This window comes from Mus caroli, unplaced genomic scaffold (assembly GCF_978045245.1).
Source record: "Mus caroli unplaced genomic scaffold, Mus_caroli_1 scaffold_19, whole genome shotgun sequence".
NCBI classification, from domain to species: domain Eukaryota; kingdom Metazoa; phylum Chordata; class Mammalia; order Rodentia; family Muridae; genus Mus; species Mus caroli.
The window spans coordinates 41209958-41232533 of NW_028227274.1; the positions used below are offsets into that span (position 1 = coordinate 41209958).

General features: G+C 42.1%; 1 long non-coding RNA gene across 1 annotated transcript in view; it reads left to right on the forward strand.

Moving 5' to 3' along the window:
- Positions 1-22576, forward strand: part of LOC147000278 (uncharacterized) — a 101087-nt gene that overhangs the window by 28950 nt on the left and 49561 nt on the right. The window contains exon 2 of the long non-coding RNA XR_015046022.1: positions 16112-16176. This is a non-coding gene — a long non-coding RNA (uncharacterized LOC147000278). The remainder of the gene's footprint in view (positions 1-16111; positions 16177-22576) is intronic.

Here is a 22576-nt window from a genome sequence, read left to right on the forward strand (position 1 = left end):
GGTTCTTTTATCCTTGAGAAGAGTTTTTGCTATCCTAGGATTTTTGTTATTCCAGACCAATATGCTGATTGCCCTTTCTAATTCATTTAAGAATTGAATTGGAGTTTTGTTGGGGATTGCATTGAATCTGTAGATTGCTTTTGGCAAGATAGCCATTTTTACTATATTGATCCTGCCAATCCATGAGTATGGGAGTTATTTCCATCTTCTGAGATCTTCTTTAATTTCTTTCTTCAGAGACTTGAAGTTCTTATCATACAGATCTTTCACTTCCTTAGTTAGAGTCATGCCAAGGTATTTTATTTTATTTGTGACTATTGAGAAGGGTGTTGTTTCCCTAATTTCTTCCTCAGCCTCTTTATTCTTTGTGTACAGCAAGGCCATTGACTAGTTTGAGTTAATTTTATATCCAGCTACTTCACTGAAGCTGTTTATCAGGCTTAAGAGTTCTCTGGTGGAATTTTTAGGGTCACTTATATATACTATCATATCATCTGCAAAAAGTGATGTTTTGACTTCCTCCTTTCCAATTTGTATCCCCTTGATCTCCTCTTGTAGCCGAATTGCTCTGGTTAGGACTTCAAGTACAATGTTGAATAGGTAGTTTAGTGGGATTGCTTCCAGCTTCTCACCATTTACTTTGATGTTGGCTATTGGTTTGCTGTACATTGCTTTTATTTCTTTATTTAATTTAAATGGGCATGATGATGACATTTTAAAAGTTTGGAGGTTAGCCAGGTAGAGTGGCATACACATTTAATCCTAGCACATGGGAGACATCAGCAGGCAGATCTATCTCTGTGAGTTCAAGGGCAGTCTAAACTAGGTAGTGAAAAATGGAAGAGGTCAAACTGTTTTTTTCTAATATAGCCTGGTTCCTTAGACTGTCCATTCCTCTCCTTGTTTGCTTTTGTTTTCATGATTTGCTCTACCTTTTTCTGCAGTTGTTGTTTCTGGTGTTTGTTGTTCTTTTTCACACAGACTGGGGAGGCTTTTTTTTGCAGTTGTTGTTTCTGGTGTTTGTTGTTCTTTTTCACACAGACTGGGGAGGTTCAAGTGTTTATTCCACGGCTTTTTTTTTTTTCTAAGTCAGGGTGTCCCTATGCAGCTATGTCTGGCCTGGAACTAACAACTTGTTTTTCTTTCATAATACTAAGAAATTCATTGTTGAAAGGGGTAGGCTACTCCTGGACTAGGATGGCACTCCAGGGCTTCCCCAAAAATGTTAGGCAAAGGTGTTTTGGGCACTCACAAGGGTACATTTGAGAATTTGTAGTCTCTGATTTCTCCTATACTTGGATCTTCTAGTCTTAAACCAACGGTGCACTTCAGATTCTCCCAGATACAGTTGCCTTGCAAGGCCCTTCACATCAGGGTACTGAATTACTTGAAAAACACTCTCCAATTTGCTCAGCTGCCAGGGGGTGAGACCTCTGCGGATCCGTGGTCGAGTGCGCCTAGGCTGAGGCTGAGGCTGTGGCTGTGGCTGAGGCTGTGGCTGTGGCTGTGGCTGTGGCTGTGGCTGTGGCTGGAGAACTCCGGCACCTAAGGTCTCCCATCCCTCCAATTGTAGCTGACTCAGACTTTGACAGCTCCCTTGGCTTGAGAAGTCAACATCACCCACACGGTAGAAATTCAAGCTGTCTATGAGGTTCATATCACCTGATTGGTCCAGGATGCCCTGATACTTGGGGTTGTCCAGGAAGTCTTGAGCACATTCATGTAAAACGCTGTTCTCTTCTGCATCTCTTACCTCTTTTTCATCCTCAAGTTCCACCTGAATCACAGGGACCTCCAAGCTGTCCATGAGGTTCATATCTCCTTGTTCGTTCAGGATATCCTGATTCTCGGGGTTGTCCACGAAGTCTAGAGCACTTTCATGGAAAATGCTGTTCCCTTCTGCATCAATTACCTCTTGTTTATCCTCAATTTCCACCTGAATCCCAGGGTTCTCCAAGCTGACCATGAGGTTCATATCACCTGGTTGGTTCAGGATGCCCTGGTATTCGGGGTTGTCCATGAAGTCTCCAGCATATTCATGGAAAATGCTGTTCTCTTCTGAATCTCTTACTGCTTGCTCATCTTCAATTTCCACCTGAATGGCAGGGTCCTCCAAGCTGTGCATGAGGTAAATATCACCTGCATGGTTCGGGATGCCCTGATACTCATGGTTGTCCATGAAGTCTAGAGCACATGTCTGGAAAACGCTGTTCTTTTCTGCATCTTTTACCTCTTGTTTATCCTCAATTTCCACCTGAATCCCAGGGTCCTCCAAGCTGACCATGATGTTCATATCACCTGGTTGGTTCAGGATGCCTTGGTACTCGGGGTTGTCCATGAACTCTCGAGCATATTCATGGAAAATGCTGTTCTCTTCTACATCTCTTACTTCTTGCTCATCCTCAATTTCCACCTGAATCCCAGGGTCCTCCAAGCTGTGCATGAGGTAAATATCACCTGCATGGTTAGGGATGCCCTGATACTCTTGGTTGTCCATGAAGTCTAGAGCACATTCCTGGAAAACGCTGTCCTCCTCTGAATCTCTTACTGGTTGCTCATCCTCAATTTCCACCTGAATCCCAGGGTCCTCCAAGCTGTCCATGAGGTAAATATCACCTGGTTGGTTCAGGATGCCCTGATACTCAGGGTTGTCCACAAAGTCTAGAGCACATTCATGGAAAACTCTGTTCTCTACTGAATCTCTTACAGGTTGCTCATCCTCAATTTCCACCTGAATCCCAGGGTCCTCCAAGCTGACCGTAAGGTTCATATCACCTGGTTGGTTCAGGATGCCCTGGTACTTGGGGTTGTCCACGAACTCTTGAGCATATTCATGGAAAACGCTGTTCTCTTCTACATCTCTTACTTCTTGCTCATCCTCAATTTCCACCTGAATCATAGGGTCCTCCAAGCTATGCATGAGGTAAATATCACCTGTTTGGTTCCGGATTCCCTGATACTCGGGTTTGTCCATGAAGTCTAGAGCACATTCCTGGAAAACGCTGTTCTCCTCTGAATCTCTTACTGGTTGCTCATCCTCAATTTCCACCTGAATCCCAGGGTCCTCCAAGCTGTCCATGAGGTAAATATCACCTGGTTGGTTCAGGATGCCCTGATACTCGGGGTTGTCCACAAAGTCTAAAGCACAGTCATGGAAAACGCTGTTCTCTACTGAATCTCTTACTGGTTGCTCATCCTCAATTTCCACCTGAATCCCAGGGTCCTCCAAGTTGACCCTGATGTTCATATCACCTGGTTGGTTCAGGATGCCTTGGTACTCGGGGTTGTCCATGAACTCTCCAGCATATTCATGGAAAACACTGTTCTCTTCTACACCTCTTACTTCTTGCTCATCCTCAATTTTCAACTGAATCACAGGGTCCTCCAAGCTATGCATGAGGTAAATATCACCTGCATGGTTAGGGATGCCCTGATACGCATGGTTGTCCATGAAGTCTAGAGCACATTCCTGGAAAACGCTGTTCTCCTTTGAATCTCTTACTGGTTGCTCATCCTCAATTTCCACCTGAATCCCAGGGTCCTCCAAGCTATGCATGAGGTAAATATCACCTGTTTGGTTCCGGATTCCCTGATACTCGGGTTTGTCCATGAAGTCTAGAGCACATTCCTGGAAAACGCTGTTCTCCTCTGAATCTCTTACTGGTTGCTCATCCTCAATTTCCACCTGAATCCCAGGGTCCTCTAAGCTGTCCATGAGGTAAATATCACCTGGTTGGTTCAGGATGCCCTGATACTCTGGTTTGTCCATGAAGTCTTGAGCACATTCCTGGAAAAAGCTGTTCTCTACTGAATCTCTTACTGGTTGCTCATCCTCAATTTCCACCTGAATCCCAGGGTCCTCCAAGTTGACCATGATGTTCATATCACCTGGTTGGTTCAGGATGCCTTGGTACTCGGGGTTGTCCACCAACTCTCGAGCATATTCATGGAAAACGCTGTTCTCTTCTACATCTCTTACTTCTTGCTCATCCTCAATTTCCACCTGAATCCCAGGGTCCTCCAAGCTGTGCATGAGGTAAATATCACCTGCATGGTTAGGGATGCCCTGATACTCATGGTTGTCCATGAAGTCTAGAGCACATTCCTGGAAAACGCTGTTCTCCTTTGAATCTCTTACTGGTTGCTCATCCTCAATTTCCACCTGAATCCCAGGGTTCTCCAAGCTGTCCATGAGGTAAATATCACCTGGTTGGTTCAGGATGCCCTGATACTCCGGTTTGTCCATGAAGTCTTGAGCACATTCCTGGAAAAAGCTGTTCTCTTCTGCATCTCTTACCTCTTTATCATCTTCAATTTCCACCTGAAACCCAGGGTCTTCCAAGCTGTCCATGAGGTTAATATCACCTGTTTGGTTCAGTGTGCCCTGATACTCGGAGTTGTCCATGAAGTCTAGAGCACATTCCTGGAATATGCAGTTCTTTTCTGCATCACTTACCTCTTGATAATGTTCAATTTCCACCTGAATCACAGGGTCTTCCAAGCTGTCCATGAGGTAAATATCACCTGGTTGGTTCTGGATGCCCTGATACTCCGGGTTGTACACAAAGTCTCCAGCACATTCATCAAAAACGCTGTTCTCTTCTGCATCTCTTACCTCTTGATCATCTTCAATTTCTACCTCAATCACAGGGTCCTCCATGTTGTAGAAATTTGACTTATAGTTATGGCTTGTGTGTTCCATTCCTTGAACTCTGTAGAAGTAGGCTTGCGCTCACGAATAAGGAGGTGGTTAGCTTAGTCCAACAGTCAGTGTCTGTATTACTCCGAAGAGGCTGGCAATCCCGGAGTTGTTCAGTGCACAAATCTGGACTTCACAGGTTCAATCTGGCGCCGAAGGCTGAAAGGAATCCAGTTGTGCTATGTTGTGCAGTCTTCCAACAGTGTGGAACTCGCAAATAGCTTGGTCTTACTTTCCTGTGAAGGAGCTCCGACCAGCAAGACAAGGTAACTTGCCAGCAAGACTGAGGGCAAGTGGCCAAAAAGCGAAATTCCCCTTCTAGAGCAGCCTTTTATCTGGGTTGTGCCTAAAGGCTCCGCCCACATTTAGGGAGGGTCTCATGTCAGGTGGTGAGTGCAGAAAAGTAGCACACACCTTTAATCCCTGCATTCCGAAGGTATGGGGCAAGAGGATCTCTTTTGAGTTCCATGGGGACCAGCATAGTGTATATAGAAAGTTCCAGACCAGCCAGAGCTAGTTAGTAAGATGCTGTCTCAGAAGGGGGATGGGTATGCAGTGAGGAGAAGATTAAGAGGTAAGGGAGGAGGCAAAGGGATTGGGAGGAGGGAGGTTCCAAAACAGAGAGGGAGGGTGTGGGGCTGTGCATGGATTTGCTCAGGAATTTGTTTTTGTTGATTTCAGATGCTATTAAAAGGACAACCAAGACCACAGCCACTCTCTTCTTTCTACTCCAATCAAACGTTTCTAGATGTAAACTCTTTTAGGGACAGAAGACTTACTTAACAGGTCACTTTTAGACATTCCTGTCTTCACTTCATAACTAAATAAATATCTAAGTTGAAGTTGCTGCCTCAAAATTAAAAACAAGTGCAAAATACCGCAGATAAACTATAAACATAAGCTATACATGTAGTAACAGGATTTATGATGACATTAATCTGAAGATTCCTTTTCTTTGTTTGGATGTGTTTTAGTTTTCTGAAACAGGGTCTTACTATATAGCTTTAGTTGTCTTGGAACTCACAGTACCTACCTTTCTTCTGCCTCCTTAGTGATGGGATTAAAGGTATACACTACTACCTGACATTGAAAATTAAGACTTGTTTTTGTGTTTTGTTCTGATTTTGAGACAGTCCTTTTCTGTGTAGTCCTGGATGTTCTTAAACTGGATTTTTAGGCCAGACTAGCCTCAAACTCAGAGAACCTACTGCATCTGCCCCCAGAGGGCTGGGATTGTGATTAAAGGCATTTGTCACCACTGCCTGGCTGAAGATCAATTCTTCAAGAACTGAGGCATAGTGCTTTGAGCAAAGAATAAAAAGCTTGCTATCACATCTAATTACCTTGAACATTTGATGATCCCCCTGTCTCTGCAGCCACAATGTTGGAATTAAATTCTGAGCCCAGAGCTGTAAGCTTTTTTGAGTATGGATTATGTCTTTAGCAATGTGTTTATGTTAACAGAGTCATGAACACATGGGGGTATTCAAGTCATGCCAAAGAGAGGATATGGATGGTATGTAGACCCATGCTCACACAGAATGCTCACTCCATGCAGTTACCTGGGCAATGATATCTCCATTCTCGGCATGAACTTGAGCAATGGCCCCCAGCTCCCAGGCAGGTGAAGATCTCATAGAGCTAAAACACACATGAACAGCATCATAGGCTCCTTTAGCAGCTTGACATAAAAGGCAGTTTCTAAAGCCAGGACTAAAACTGGCTTAAAACAGAGAGGAATGTAGTCCAAAAGACATTTTAGGAGGCTTTGTCTCTATAAAAAATTTGTCAGGAATTACATACAGACCAGACCAATATCTTAGAAGCATTCTCTCAGTCATCCAGATCTAATGGTGTAATTTTCCATTGATCTTAGACATGGTACCAGAATTCTTTTCAATAAGTGCTCCAACAGCTCTCAAGAGCCTGGTCAAAGCCAAAGCATGTATTCAAACTCTTACCCTGAGCCTTTCAAGACAAAATTACCCTTACTCTCCACCAAGAATTCAAGAGTTCTAATTGCTTGCATTTCCCACGATTGTTTCAGATCTATCAAAACTCATGTACATCCATGATTTTCCAGGAAAAGGCAAAGTGGTACAACTATGACAGCCAAGTGGGTACAACTGGAAGGAAGCTCACCTGATTCTATAAGGCAAAGACACCCACCTTTTCACCAGGTTTGTAAGAGTTTTTGAGACAACAGCTTTCCCTTACTCAAGCATCCCTATGCATTGATATAGGCACCCAACCCATAAACTTCTTTAAAATGAAGTATTACTACAAAGTCTTCAACATAAACCTGGCACAGTGACCTCCCACAGGTAACCACAGAGACTCATGTCCCAATGGAGAGGGTCATTAGCAACAATAGGAAATCTACTCAGACCATCCAAACCACACAGCCAAATGGGTTGTTACATCTGTGTTGGACATTTGATATAAATCCTTGTAGGCCATGTAAACCATGAAGGAGTTAATGTCTGCCAGACAAGAACACAAAAATGTCAGGAAGAAGACAATATTAATTATAACTACTACCTTCTCATGTTTATCACACACACACACACACGTGTGCACTGAGCACATGACTTAAGTGCCTGTCCAGGAGAAGTGAAGACATTTAGAATGTTTTTATCTTATCATGCCCTTTCATGTTCTGTAAAATCCATAGTTTGTAAGTGGTGTCTTGATAGAATGGTGTCTCCCATTAGCATCTTTTGCTAACCCCAACTCCCAGCTTGCAGAGTTTAGAAGATCAATAATTGATATTGTTTGAGTTAGCAGATACCAAGAAGTTGAACTAACATACCAGCTGCGCATAGACACCAGAGGTCCTAGAACATGAATGTACCAACACATTGCAAGCACCTGGGAGTACTTACCTTCTGGGCTTCTGTTTCCCTTGCTTGTAAATTGGAAAATAACTCCCCCCTCATAAAGAAGTAGTTCACCATTAAAGGAGCTAATGCTTTAAAAGCTTTTGTCCCTGTGAGGCAAGCATATGTTCTCCATGGGATGCGAGTATTTCACTATTTGGTGACTGACTATAATATACTAGGCTTCAGGCTGCTGTGCCTAAGAGGAGCAAGAAGACAATAAAATTAACCTTAAAACTACTTCCGGGGTAGGTCTGGAGATGGGACAAGCTTCTAATTCTATTATTGGGTAGGCAGATTGCTGTGCATTTTCCTTGCTATCCCTTGGTACACCCCATAAGTTTTGCCAGTAAGCTGGGCTACATAAAAAGTATCTGGCCACCCAGTAAGGCTTTGTATCAGAATAAAATAAAAGCCAAATCTCTGAGAGGCCTATATCCTCCTTAAAATCTTTTTCTAAGTGATATATGGCATGTACTTACATGATACATTATTTTCTGTCCTGGAACCTATACTTTTTAGTACAAACATACATAGCACATGGACACATGCATTCACACATACATAGGACATATGCACATTTTTTCTGGTATACTATTTCCCCTTCATTCTCTACAATTTGTTTAAAGAATAAACCAGGTGGTAGTGGCACATGACTTTAATCCCACCACTCAGAAGGCAATGGCTGGCAATAATCTGTGAGTCCAAGGTCAGTGTGGTCTACAGAGCAAGATACAGGACAGTCAAAGCTCCAGAGAAACCCTATCTCATAAAGAAAAAATCTAGTGTTTCATCTAAAAATACCATGACTTTTATAATAAAAGGGTATAGGGTGGTTGGAGAGGAATGCCTCCCTTAGGCTGGATTATTTGAATGCTCACTAGGGAGTGGAAATACTTCACTGGGATTCAGGTTCAGCCTTGTTGGATTTAGTATGTATGGCCTTTAGAAGGAAATTTGTCAATGGGGGTGAGGTTTGGAATTTCAAATACAAGATTCAGTTTCTTTCTCTCTTCCTACTACCTACTGATCCAATCACCTAACTATCAGCGACCTGTCCAGCCCCATGTCTGTCGGTGTGGTGCCATACTTTCCAGCATGCTGAAAAGGAAGCAGACCTCTGAAACTGTAAGCTTGCCTCAAGGAAATGTTTCATTTTTATGAGTTGCTGTGCTTATGGTGTGTTCACAGCAAAGGAATATTGACTAAGACACTCAGTTTGAAGAATTACTCTTTCACACAGTGCTATCTAAATTTCAAATGTAGACACAAAATATAGATATAAAACCTGGCTTCAGTGAGTTGACAGAATGGACAGATCACAATTTGTGCCTTGAATCTGTGCCTTGTGTTTTCATACCTAAGTCATCAGCATTATAGGAAAAGGTCTATTTTATTTTCAACCATAATTAAGAAGTAGGTGGGATGGTGGAACAGAAAATCATTTTGAGGAAAGGAAAATAATTTTGGTTTAACCATGAGGGTCAGCTTAGCCCACAATCTCTCCAGCCAAAAAGTGGATTATAGTTCAAGAATGTCCCTACTCAGCGTGAGTCTGCTCAGGGCAGTTTTCCACAATTTTCCCATTTCCAAAAGTCTCCAAGTCATCCTTGGAGTGACCCAAGTTCTGTGTTTTCCTTAAAGCCACTGAATATTCTACACCAGTTATGATGCTCTGTTATATGGGCAACAGAGAAGGAGGGTGGGGCTAATTGCTTGTTTGTGCTCTCAAGGACTGGTCAGGACTTACAGGGATAAGCCAGGGATAGAAAGGAAAAGGCATCCTCTGAGATAGCATCCTATCCCCTCCATCACAGACCCATGATGTTTCCCTGAAGTTTTTGCACAATGGCCAGACAGGTCTTGTGTTTGAAGCATCCTATCTGCTGCCTTTCCTTCAACTGCTTTCTTTTGCACTGGACCATCAGCAGAGGCTGTTGCCTATCCACCACAGATATCCTTGATCACCTTAGAAAGCTGAGCCCATGGCACACATTTCCATAAGTATGTGTGTTCCTGTGGGTCTACCTTGTCTAATGATCAGAACATAAGAGACCAGAAGAATTTAAGATGATAATGGAACCAAACTCATCAATGCAATGAGAGGCACCCCTGCCAAATACACACACACACTGCATTTTTTTATTACTAACTGTAGAATCAATCTATCCTTGCTCCTGCCATGTCTTAGACTTTCTTAAGAATATGCCATTCTTATATAATAATAAAATTTTGGTCTCATAAAACTGAGTTTAGAAACCTTTGTTCCCAAATTGTTAGGCATATGAACTCTCCCTGGATTATCTCCACTGGTTTTGCCAGCAAGCTTTGGCAGTGTTTCATTGTGCCAAAGAACTAGCTTCATCTTGCACATGAAGGAACTGAAGGTTAGAGAATGAATGAGCCAGTTTAGCATCCAAATCGTTCTGACATTAGACCTGTAGCATAGGGTTACATTATAAAACCTTTTAATTGACTACTGGGAATAACAAACACTACTCCTTCCTCTAATTTAGTTAATCCATCATCCATTACTTAAACATCTAGAAAAGGGCAGTCATATGATAAATGTGTACACATGCATTAACTGTCCTCTGATTAATGTATTGTGGAAGTTCTGTCCTTGTGCATATAGTATCCACTCTGGCTGTAAGTGACTTACAGTTTCTCTACAGCACAGGAAAGCCACATAGAGAAATTGCTGTTTATAATGGCTGCCCTTCAGTGGACAGATAAAACAACATCACTAGCTTGGTTTTTATAAAAACAAACAAACAAACAAACAAAACCAGCACCACGACCACCATCACCATCACCACCACCACTACCAACACCACACACACACACACAGAGACACACACACAGACACACACAAACACATTTTATTTTTTTAATTTTTGGAGTAGAGTAGAAAGTAACAAGTTTCCAATTGAGATTTTCATATGTATTTCATTTTGGCTTTTAATTCTTTTTCTTTTTCCTTTTTCCTAATCAAACTAAAGTTATATGCCACATGGCCTTGGTAGGAGCAGAATGACATGGTTTCTGCCCCTGGGACAGGACCAACAGTCATGGGCCTCTACAAGTGTCAATATGTGCTGTGAACTCAAGGTTTGTTTGTATAATAATGCACATATTTTACATTCTTCTTTCAAGGAATGCCCTTTAAGGAATGTTAACATTAATGACTCCAAGATAATCAGATCCTGCATGAGTCTGGGAGGCAAGGGTAGCTAATGTCTTAGCAAAAGGGTTAACAGTGGCTGGGACCTTCAGCACAGCCCTTAAGGCTGTGGAAAAGAACTCTAGAAGCATAGGTCCAAAAAGATCTGATTTCTCAAAAAACAAGGATGTAATATAAATTATATGAGGGGCTTCACGAATCTAAAGGAACAAAAAGCAGCTGTACTGTGAGCCTACTTGTCAAAAACATACTAAGCACGGAGATGAAGAGATTTAGGGAGTGGTGATCCTAGGAGATCCAACCCAGATAAATTTTCTGTTAACTCTTACAAAGGCAGATAGATTTTTGAGTCCTGGGTTGGCCTGCAACAGAGCAAATTTTGGCTCAGGTGTAGTAGAAATGGTAATTTCAGGATGGGGTCCCAACAGCTCAGTTAGTATCTGTGCTGAACATAGGCAGCCATATTTCTAAGTTCAATGTCATGTTAAAACAAATGTGTGCTTGCTGTCCTCTAAGAATTAAGGGCCTGGGAAGTAAGGATGCTGATTCATAGGATAATCAAAAGGAAACCTGGAGTTAATGACTAAACTGATATGCAAAATAAAAGACCAGAACCAGATTATGATTTGCAAGAGATAGGCTATCTTATCTTTTTTTTAAAACACCAAAACTAAAAAAAAAGAAAGAAAAAGAAGCTATCTAGAGAGAGCTGTCTGGAAATCTCCAAAGAGATTTAAACATTTAAATAGAGACCAAAACTTTTTTTTTTTTAAAGAGCAATTTTCTCACTGTCTTGAGCAAAACAGGTCATCCGCTTGGAAACATGATTTGACTTTAAGTTTTTTTATTCGATGCTCCCCAGCCACCCCTTCCCTAAGAACCCCTCTCTAAGCCAAGGTTGGTCCTTGGCAGCCATAGTTGACCCTGATTGTTTGAGAACAGTTTTATTGTTGTTATTTAAAATTCTCTACTACATTCTTTATTGGATCAGAGTATTTAGACACTGGAGATGATATTTCTGAGCAATTTTCTATCCTTAAATTTCTCATTATGTTTTCAGCTTTTATGTGTTTTTGTTTTGTTTTGTGCTGTTTTGTATTGGTGTGTGTGTGTGTATATGTGTGTGTGTATGTGTGTGTGTACATGTGTGTACATGTTTGTGTGTGTGTGTGTTTCTTTGTTTTAGAGCATCACTCTCTGGTATCCCAGGCTGGCTTTGAACTTGGTATGTAGCTGAAGCCAGTCTTGAACTCCAGATCTTCCTACCTCCCCCTCCCGAGTGCTGGCATTACAAGCACATGCCATAACACTTAGCATTCATTTTATTTCAGATAAATTACAAGGAGACCACAGAAAAATTATAGATCAGTGATTTTGTAATTTGTAAAATATGTAAGTGTGTAACTTGTAATCAACTTTATATAATTCAAGGTTCTATTTATTATTTATGTTTTATATAGACACACCTAAAAGTTACATACAAAACAGTTTGAAACCAGTGTGTCTGAAACTGGCTTAATCCACTGAAATGTTTGGGTCTCTACAGTAACAAGTTCTTAAAACTTAGGATATTTTGATGAAAAATGTCAGAAACATGTCTTTTAAATTCTGTAGTAGTCCATATGTCTCCCTGTCAATCAGCTCCAAGGGGTTCTTGCTGAGGGTTTGTTGTTTCAAAGTTCACCTTATAAATGCTTGCAATGTTTCCCCCTTTGACCTGTAAAAATGAAGACTCTTTCCTTTTTTTTCCCTTCAGAGACCATATCACATCCTCTCCAGTACTTCCAGCAAGGAAATTGTGAACATGTTTGAGACAGCAATTGTAACTTACCCTTCTGCCTGGTCACAGGAGATGGTATCCCTTCTTAAAAATGTGAGACAGAAGAAAGCACCCTAGGAGGATATCCAGAAAATCCAATAGCGGTCACTCAAACTCAAATGCCTGGCTTCCTTAACTCAACCTAAAAATCTTTGGATGACTCTTTGCCTTCTCAACCTCACTGTGTCCAGATTATAATTCTCAATTTCTTTATATTTCTTGGGCATCTTCCAGTGGTCTCTCTGCCAATGACTGCTCCCTTCACCTACCTATGCAAACCAGAGACCAGGGTTCACTCACAGTTTCCATATCTAGCCCACACTAGGTCTTAGATTAACACTCTCAGTAGCCATTTAAGCCGCTGTTACTGATCTTCATTGCTCTGGCTGTCTCCCTGAACCAGCTGCTGTCATGCCTTTTCTGGTTTGTTGCATGTGTCTACCACTCCTCTCCCTACTAGTCTCATTCCTTTATGTCAGCATCTTCTCATTGCTCTTCAAATAAAGATCAAGCTAATTGAGATACAGTGGTTATAAACTGCCCTTTGAGCCTTTTGAATTTCAGTCAACCTTTCCCTCCTTTGGCTCTGTTTTTGCCTTCTCCTCCCATTCCTCACCATCACATAGCTACACAGGTTCATCCATGCTACTCACTCCTCCTGAATCCCTACTTCCTGCCTTGCATTCTTCCAGCACTTTCCCAGATATCAGTACAACTTAGTGTATTTCAATGACTGTGGCCCACACAGTACTTTGTACAATTTTATCCATTGTAAGTATAAATACTCAGCAAAGCACTTGGAAACAAGTGGGAGTTTGACACTGATGTCAACACTACATTGTCACATAGTCAAATGGATGTGTCTCCTTGGGTAGGGAATGTGCTTGCTTGAGTGCTGTTAAGCTGAAGTCGTGTGTTGGACATGGTCTGGAGCTGCATGTGACCAAGTACAGTCAGACCACAGATTGGCTTGGATGGGCCATAAATGGACAAATTGTAGTAAGAAATAAGATTCGGTGGCCATTTTATGTCATTGAAAAGCACAGCTTCAGGTCTTAGCTCTGCAAAGCAATGTTCATTCCAAACTGTTTCTTCTTGAACTGAACTTGGTAAGTGGAGGTTTAGTAAACAGGCTCTCCCAGTCGGGGAGTCAGGAGGGAAGTTCTTTTTAATTCCTGGTACAAGCCATTTGTGCTCATCATACTACAAACTCAACTTCTAGTGTTATTGCAAATCATACATTCTCCACCTGATTTGCGCTCAGGTAGGAGAAGGGATCTCTGTCTTGGCAAAGCATGGGCTCAATTTCTGTACAAGGGACTCCTATCAGATAGTGACTTTAGAATACTTAGTCAGGATTTATTTATTTATTTATTTGTTCCACCTGTCTGGCCTTCCTAGTAATAACATTGCTTGTATTTCATTGGCAGCTGCTTGAACCTAATCCAGACCAAAGCTTTTCTCAATTGACTGACATTCAGAATTTCCCTTACATGAGTGATATGAACTGGGATGCAGTCCTGCAGAAGAGGCTCACTCAAGGCTTCATTCCAACTGTGAGTCAAGCATCCCAAGCCCACATCATTCCCACACTCTGTTCACATTGCTCTGTGTACATGTCCACCCAGGGGCTCACTTGAGGATCACACCAGTAACATAAAAGCACCCTGACACTAGCTTTACAGATGAGAAAATGGAGACACATGTGGGGTAAGTTGAACACCGAAAGTCACATGATTGACAAGGAGCTAAGCAGGCTGTCAACATCTGGACTTCTAGGCTTTACCCACGCATTGTCCTGTAAGTGGTTCTAGTCTTCCTAATCATCATTCTCAGAAATATGCTCATTGAAAAGGATTGTTTTTCTTCCTGCAAAGAGGTTTCATGTCCGTTGAGATCTATGAGTTGGTTAGTGGGAAAACTCCATGACCATTTCTCTTTTTTTGTTAGCTTTATTGTACGCATCTATAGTTTTAGACATAGTTTCCATTGTTTGAGTACCCAAACAAGGGATATTGTATCCCATGGCATACTGCTGGATAAACCTTAGGCTGGAGCCCAACTGAAGCTCCTCTCTCCTTTGATTTGCCTGGTATTCCAATTATGCTACAGGATGTGGGAACATTGGCAAGAGGGATGTGCTCCTGCAGAGGTTGGTAGAAAGAAATCTGAGATTTCTGTTCAAGGCCAAGTGAGGCACTTGTTCTGGCCACACGAGGACATGGCTGTTTCAGGGAACAGCTAGATAAGGTACCCAGTTAGGATGGCAGGTGGAATCTCAGTAGAAGGAAGAACAGTGTGGTGTCATTCAACTGTGCCAGTGTCTACTTTAGTAACAGGAAAGTGATCTGAGGTTTGTGATTGGATGCCTGGCTGATGCATGACAATGGGGGACCCTGGGTACCACCTGCCTCAGACACCACCTTCCTTCTTTTAGGTTCTCCTGAATCCCTCTGAGAATCTCCACCTTGCAGATGTTGGTCCTTTCTGTAGTTCTGACTCATTTGGAGGATTTATCAAGCAGTAATTTCTTGACATCACTCTCAGAAATCCTGATATTGAAATCTGGTTGGTGACCTTGGAAAGTGACCAAGCAATGGTCATGATTCTGACCTACTGATAAATCCAGGATTCTAAACCTTAGAAATGGTATTTTAATATGGTCTACTTCATTAATCACTGAAGGATAGTTAAACGTTTATGAGAATAACTAAATTAAGCAATCAAAGAATATAAAAGATAATGCTGTCATTAAATGCTATACATCCTTGGAGGGAGCCCAAGTTATTATTCTTAGGCTATCCCATCAGGACTATTCATTACTCTCGGCGGTAGACTTCTATGTCTTAGGAATGATACGGGGATATGAGGATTGAGCCTTGCTTTCCTCTTTACAGAAAGGCAGGCTCAATTGTGACCCCAATTTTGAACTGGAAGAAATGATTTTGGAGTCCAAACTTCTTCACAAGAAGAAGAAATGACTGGCTAAAAGGGAGAAGGAAATGAAGAAAAGTGACTCTTTTCAGGTAGGTAGGCTCCCCACCAAACTCAGGGAAGTGCAATTCATTCAAGAGCTGCTTGGGGAGGTCATGTCAGAAGCCTGCCCCTGCCTGATGCTGGGGGCTTCTAGTAATAAGAGTGGCAAGGCTACAGTGGCCATTAAGGTCTTTGGCTTCACCCTTCTGATACAGCAGCAAGCAGCAAGCAGAAGAGAGGTATCCAGAATATAAAAGATATTGTCATATTTTCCCATCTGGTCTTCTACAAGAGTCACGAGAGTTGGGGTAACCTCTACTATGTTAGCAGTGAAATTGTAATTAACCTGCATTTTCCATTGGAAGCTCAACATATATATATATAGGAGGGGGATTCCTATTCTGTCATCTTCTCAGAATCTGTGTGCTTCTGGAAACAGGACTTCCTCAATCAATCCATTTTGCTCACTGAATATTCTGTGGGTTATAGGCCACTTGAGGTTCGCATGTGTCAGCTAAGAATGCTTCTGTTTCTTTGTTATTTTCCCCTTGAAGATGTGCCTTCTTCAAGAACATCTTGATGCTGTTCAGAAAGAATTTATAATTTTCAACAGAGAAAAGTAAGTGTCTCCTTGGTGGATACCAGCAGCTTAAAGTGATATATTTGCAGAGACTTCATATATTTTTAAGGTTTTATTTTTCTGAAAAAAAGGACATGAATCCCAGAGAAAGATTTTGAAATTGCAGAAGCCTTTTATTCTTCTTCTTCTTCTTCTTCTTCTTCTTCTTCTTCTTCTTCTTCTTCTTCTTCTTCTTCTTTGGTCTGAGTTTTTTTTCACATCTGTAAAATTTTTAATGAACAAAAAAGTTAAATACAAACTTTCATATGCAAAATAGATGACTGTAAACCTGCCATCTTCAGAGCCAATTACTAAATCTGTCTCCAAAGGCTCAGTGGGGCTGGAGTAGGGCATGCTGATGAGCCAAGAACTTAATTTCAGCTATATATTTATATATATTTATTTTAAAAAAACTCTGAGGAAAAATAGGCTTCCATTGAGGAGCATCTTTGGAAGCAGACAGCTCAGGCCAGCCCTTCCCTGGTGAGGCTCACACACTCACTCACCAGACCTACGACTTAACATATATGCTCACAGTTACTTTAAATCCAGTTTCAAGAGGAAGCCAAGCTACTTTGGTTCTAGAAAAGAAAGTCTCTAAGATGTGCACACCCCATTTCGAGGATGCACAGATCGAGTTTATTGGCCACATTTCCACGAACTGTGCCCATGTCATAGCATCAGACTCTCTAAAAGACAGCCAGATCCTACAACAGAGCATCCTCATATCTTCTGGCATTTTCAAGCCTTAAAAGAGAGAACCTTAACTGTATGTCAGCAGTTCCCACTCCAGCATTAGAGAACCTAGGGAACACCTCCTTCCTCTCCCTGCTGATATCTCTCTGCAGCAGGAACTGGCAGTTTGATTAACATTCTTTCAGAAAAAAATAGTCCAAATTATTTATAGCTAAGTATAAAAGAGCAGTGGGAAAAGGGCACTGCCCAATGAGTGAGTGAATTCCTGTGAACACACAGAACAATGCATATAACAGGTCCTGCATTTCCCACATTCTTATGGAAATAACGCTTTAAAACAAAACACATTAATTAGCACTTGTTCTTGTGTGGGGTGAAGAGTCCAGGGCTCTGAGCAGGGTTGCCAGCAGCCCCTCCACACCTCTAGTCAGGGCCACTGTGGAGAGGCCCTCATGCATCTTGAGAGCTCAGTACCTGTGAGAGAAGAGAAATGATCGATCGGGGACTTTTTAACCCACAGTGCATGAGGTATATGGAAACATCCAGGAAAGAACCACCAGCAGCTAGAAGACCAGGCGGGGCATTGTCACAGCAACTGCTGGTGAAGGATTTCCCACACCATCTCCTTCCGCAAGAGAGGCATCTGGTGCTGAGTGAATGTGATAGGTTTGTCCCTAGAAATATAATCTGCATATTTACAAGTAAACATCCCACAATCACTCCCATTCAACTGTTGAGGAATTGCATGTGGCTTCATGCTGTAGTGGGTCCACTCTAAGAGGTTGAGATCTCTATTTCTTTTGGTCTTGCTTTCATCCTGTAAATACTGAAGAAGAATCTCCCAGATCCTGTGGCCTTTTTGTCCTATAGAATCCAGATATATAAGACACTTTTTTCTCAGGTCCATCACCACCAGGCTCCAATGTACCTCCGATGAATAGGTACCAGAACAAGTTCTTGTTCAAAGAGATTTACCCCTTTGGTCCATCTTTTCACTGCTTGGTAACCTCCAGACTTTACCTTAGGATAGAAGAATGTACTGAATGTGTGAAGTGCTGAATAGCCTTGCTTTTTACTCCTTTCCACTACAAGATTCATATAAAAATTAATGACCTCATCGTTGAGCCAATGATAGCTCTTTAAGGTCTGGATGTGTCTGCTGGTGATTCGCAACTTGAAAGTGCTGCTCAAAATGTCTGGTGTGGGAAGCCGTGATAACATTTGCGGTCACTAGATGGCGCGAAAGCTCCATTGTGCGCATGTGCAGGAGCAAAAGCCCGCCAAAGTCACCAGTCCACTTCCCAAGACACAAGTTCATCCCCTGGGGCATTAACCAATCCCTGGGGTGTATGAGATCGTGGGTGATGCTACCAGCAGTAGTTTAGACACGTCATTTCAAAGGGTATTTAAGCCACACACGTTTCTGAGTCTTCTTTGTTCTACCTCACGATTATGAATAAAGTGTAACCACGGAAAGGTCTTGTGTTCTGTGCATGTTTTTTGCTTTTGTTCTAGTCCTGGCTGTGTTAACCCTATACCTCCCGGTGTTATCTTACGCTCACCAGAGGTGGTGCTGAATTTTGACTGCTGCTAGGCACCATCAGATGGATGTACATGAGCTGCAGTGCTTGTCCTGTACTTAAGCCTCTCCTGTACATAAAGGAGCAGTATGGGAACTTCACATTCTGTGATCACAGCTTTGCAGTCTGTCTTAAAGCGACATGAGATAAAAATCTCTACAAAAACCTTACAGACATTCATCAAGTAAATTGACTGAATAGCACCTTGGTACGTGTGTTCAGGGTCATTAACCCCTACCTCTTGGGAGAAATTAAAGGGAGACTTAGTTAAGGAACAACAGAATGGGAAATTAAAGATAGGGACCATGGCATTATGGAAACTGGTGAAATCGTGCCTGGAGAATGAGAGGTGTCGTCCAGAAATAATGACAGGTCAAGTGATATTAGAGGAATTACAAGACAGTATGCCAGAAATGGAGCGGGACCATAGGTTAAGAGCTCAACAAAGGAAACGTTCACGTGAAAAGCAAAGCCCTTCCAAAGACCTTGGATCCGAGGAAGTGAAAGATTTGGGAATAAATTCCCAGGGAGAGAAAAAAGATAAGGAGAACGTTCAGGAAAAGTAAAGCCTTTATCCGGTAAAGGTACTAGAGGCTTTGAAGCTTGATAGTTTAAAAACAGAAGAGCTTAGCTCCTCTGAGGAAGAGGAGTTAGAATATGAGGCAGCTCACTATAAAAAAGAAAGATACCATCCAGATGAAAGGCGAGTGAAAAAATCAGAGAAAAAATTAAAAGTTACTGGGGACACAGAGCAGGCCACCTCTAGGCCTTCTGGTCTCAATACTCCTCCACCTTATGTGGAGAATTTTTCTGATTCTTTCCTCTCTAGGGAGGAAAAGAAAAAACTATATCAGGCATTTCCTGTCTTTGAAGTTGCTGATGGAGAGCGCGTACACACACCTGTGGAGTATATTCAGATAAAAGAACATGCTGAGTCTGTACGTAATTACGGAGTTAGTGCCAATTTTATCATATCTCAAGTTGAAAGATTTGCAACCTTGGCCATGACTCCAGGATACTGGCAGACAACAGTGAAGGCTACACTCCCTAATATGGGGCAGTACATGGAATGGAAGGCGCTGTGGTATGATGCTTCTCAGGCGCAGGCCAAAGTCAATGCCACTGCTTAAGGCAATCAGAGAAATTGGACATTTAAATTGTTAACAGGACAAGGGCAGTACATTAATAATCAGACGAATTATGATTGAGGAGTATACAATCAAATCTCCGCTGCTGCCATTAAGGCATGGAAAGCACTTTCCAGAAAGGGAGAGGCTGGAGGATACTTGACAAAAATCATACAAAATCCCCATGAGTCATTCTCAGACTTTGTAGCTAGGATGACAGAGGCAGCAGGCAGAATCTTTGGAGACCCTGAACAGGCAATGCCTTTAGTGGAACAGTTGATTTATGAGCAAGCCACACAGGAATGCAGAGCAGCGATTACACCCAGAAAGAGTAAAGGACTGCAGGACTGGTTAAGGGTATGTCATGAGCTTGGAGGCCCCTTAACTAATGCAGGGCTAGCAGCTGCCATCCTGCAGAGCCAAAGGCATTCAGATACAAGTAATCACAAGGTCTGCTATAACTGTGGCAAACCAGGGCATATAAAAAGGGACTGCCAGGCCCCTGTAAAAAAGAAAGTGCTAGGACTGTGTACTAGGTGTGGAAAAGACTATCATCAAGCCAGTGAGTGTCAATTAGAGACTCTAATCTCAATTAGAGACATCAAAGGCAGACTTACTCAGTCTGGACCTCCTCAGGCAGAAAGAAGTGAAGACAATTCAAAAAACGAGTTTCTGGGCCCCAGGTCTCAGGGCCTCAAAAAATATGAGATCCCAGCTCACAACAGACAAACACTACAGTCCACAGAGCTGCAGAAGTCTCAGCAGGAGTGGATCTCCATTCCACAATTCGATTCATGCTGACACCCCCAATGGGGATGCAGCCAGTTCCCACTGACTACAAAGGGCCTCTGCCATCCGGGAGTGTTGGCCTCATACTGGGCCAGGCCTCCTTGGCTTTACAAGGCCTCATTATTCACCCTGGAGTTGTAAATCAAGACTATGAGGGGGAACTTCAAGTTCTTTGTTGCTGCCCTCAAGGTGTTTTTTCTATATCACAAGGAGAAAAAATAGCTCAGCTAATAATCTTGCCAAGCCTACATGGCTACTCCCCCTCCTCTGGTGTCCTTCAAGCTGCTAGAGAGATTGGCTCTACTGGTAATGATTCTGCTTACTTAATAATGCCTCTTGATTTCAGGCCCTCCTTAGAGTTAGTTATAGAAGGGAAACAATTTAAAGGGATTCTAGATACAGGAGCAGATAAAAGTATCATCTCTTCCCACTGGTGGACAAAAGCTTGGCCCGTTACTCAGTCATCACATTCTTTACAAGGGTTAGGCTATCAGTCCTGCCCCACTATCAGCTCTCATGCCTTGAGCTGGCAGGCACCTGAAGGTCAAACGGGAAGATTTACTCCATACGTCTTACCACTCCCAGTTAATCTTTGGGGGAGAGACATCTTACAGGCAATGGGAATAACCTTGACTAATGAATAGTCACCACAAGCTGTTCAAATGATGAAGAAAATGGGCTATAAAGAGGGAAAGGGATTAGGGAAAAGAGAGCAGGGTAGACTTGAACCTATCCCTCAAGAGGGCAATAAGGGAAGACAAGGCTTGGGTTTTTTCTAGGATCAGCTGTTGAGGGTCCCATGCCCATACCATGGCTTACAGAGGAAGTTGTATGGGTTCCTCAATGGCATCTATCCTCTGAAAAATTAGAAGCAGCCACAAAACTGGTCTCTGAACAGCTACACTTAGGTCATTTAGAGCCCTCTACCTCTCCCTGGAATACACCTATTTTCGTAATTAAGAAAAAATCTGGCAAATGGTGTTTATTACATGATCTTAGGGCAATTAATGCACAGATGCGCCTGTTTGGATCAGTTCAGCGAGGGCTCCCATTGCTCTCTGCCCTACCTAAAAATTGGGAAATTATAATTATAGATATTAAAGATTGTTTTTTCTCTATACCTTTATGTCCTCAAGATAGACAAAGATTTGCATTTACCATCCCAGCCATTAATCATTTAGAGCCGGATCATAGATACCAATGGAAGGTCCTACCTCAGGGGATGGCAAATAGCCCCACTATGTGTCAACTCTATGTGCAATTGGCACTTAAGTCAGTTAGAAATCATTTTCCATCGATACTTATAATAAATTATATGGATGACATACTAATTTGCCATAAAAATTTACAGTTATTACAAGAAGCATACCCTATATTAATAAAAACGTTAGGGCAATGGGGACTGCAAGTGGCTACTGAAAAGGTGCAAGTTGCTCAAATAGGAGCCTTCCTAGGGTCACTCATTTATCCTGACAAAATTGTTCCTCAAAAATTGGAAATTCGCAGAGATCATTTACACACCTTAAATGATTTCCAAAAATTATTGGGAGATATAAATTGGCTGCGACCATTTTTGAAGATTTCCTCTGCTGAGTTAAAACCTTTATTTGATATTTTGGAAGGGGACCCTCATATCTCTTCCCCTAGGGCCCTTACTCCTGCAGCCAATCAGGCCTTGCAGACAGTAGAAAAAGCTTTGCAAAAGGCTCAATTACAACGCATTGATGAGTCACAACCTTTTGATTTGTGTGTCTTTAAGACAGCCAAGTTGCCAACCGCAGTCTTGTGGCAGAATGGACCTTTATTATGGGTTCATCCAAATGCATCTCCTGCTAAAATAAGAGATTTGTATCCTAATGCAGTTGCACAACTTGCGCTTCGAGGAATAAAAGCAGCTATTACTTATTTTGGACAAGATCCTAAAATCCTAATTGTACTTTATACTGCTGCACAGGTTCAGACCCTGGCAGCTACATCTGATGATTGGGCAGTTTTAGTCACCTCCTTTTCAGGACAGATTGACAACCATTATCCAAAACATCCAATTTTACAGTTTGCCCTGAATCAGGCTATAGTGGTTCCACAAGTAACAGCTAAGGACCCACTCACAGATGGGATTGTGGTGTACACTGATGGATCAAAAACTGGTATAGGAGCTTATGTGGTTAATAATGAGATAGTAACTAAGCAATATAATGAGACCTCGAC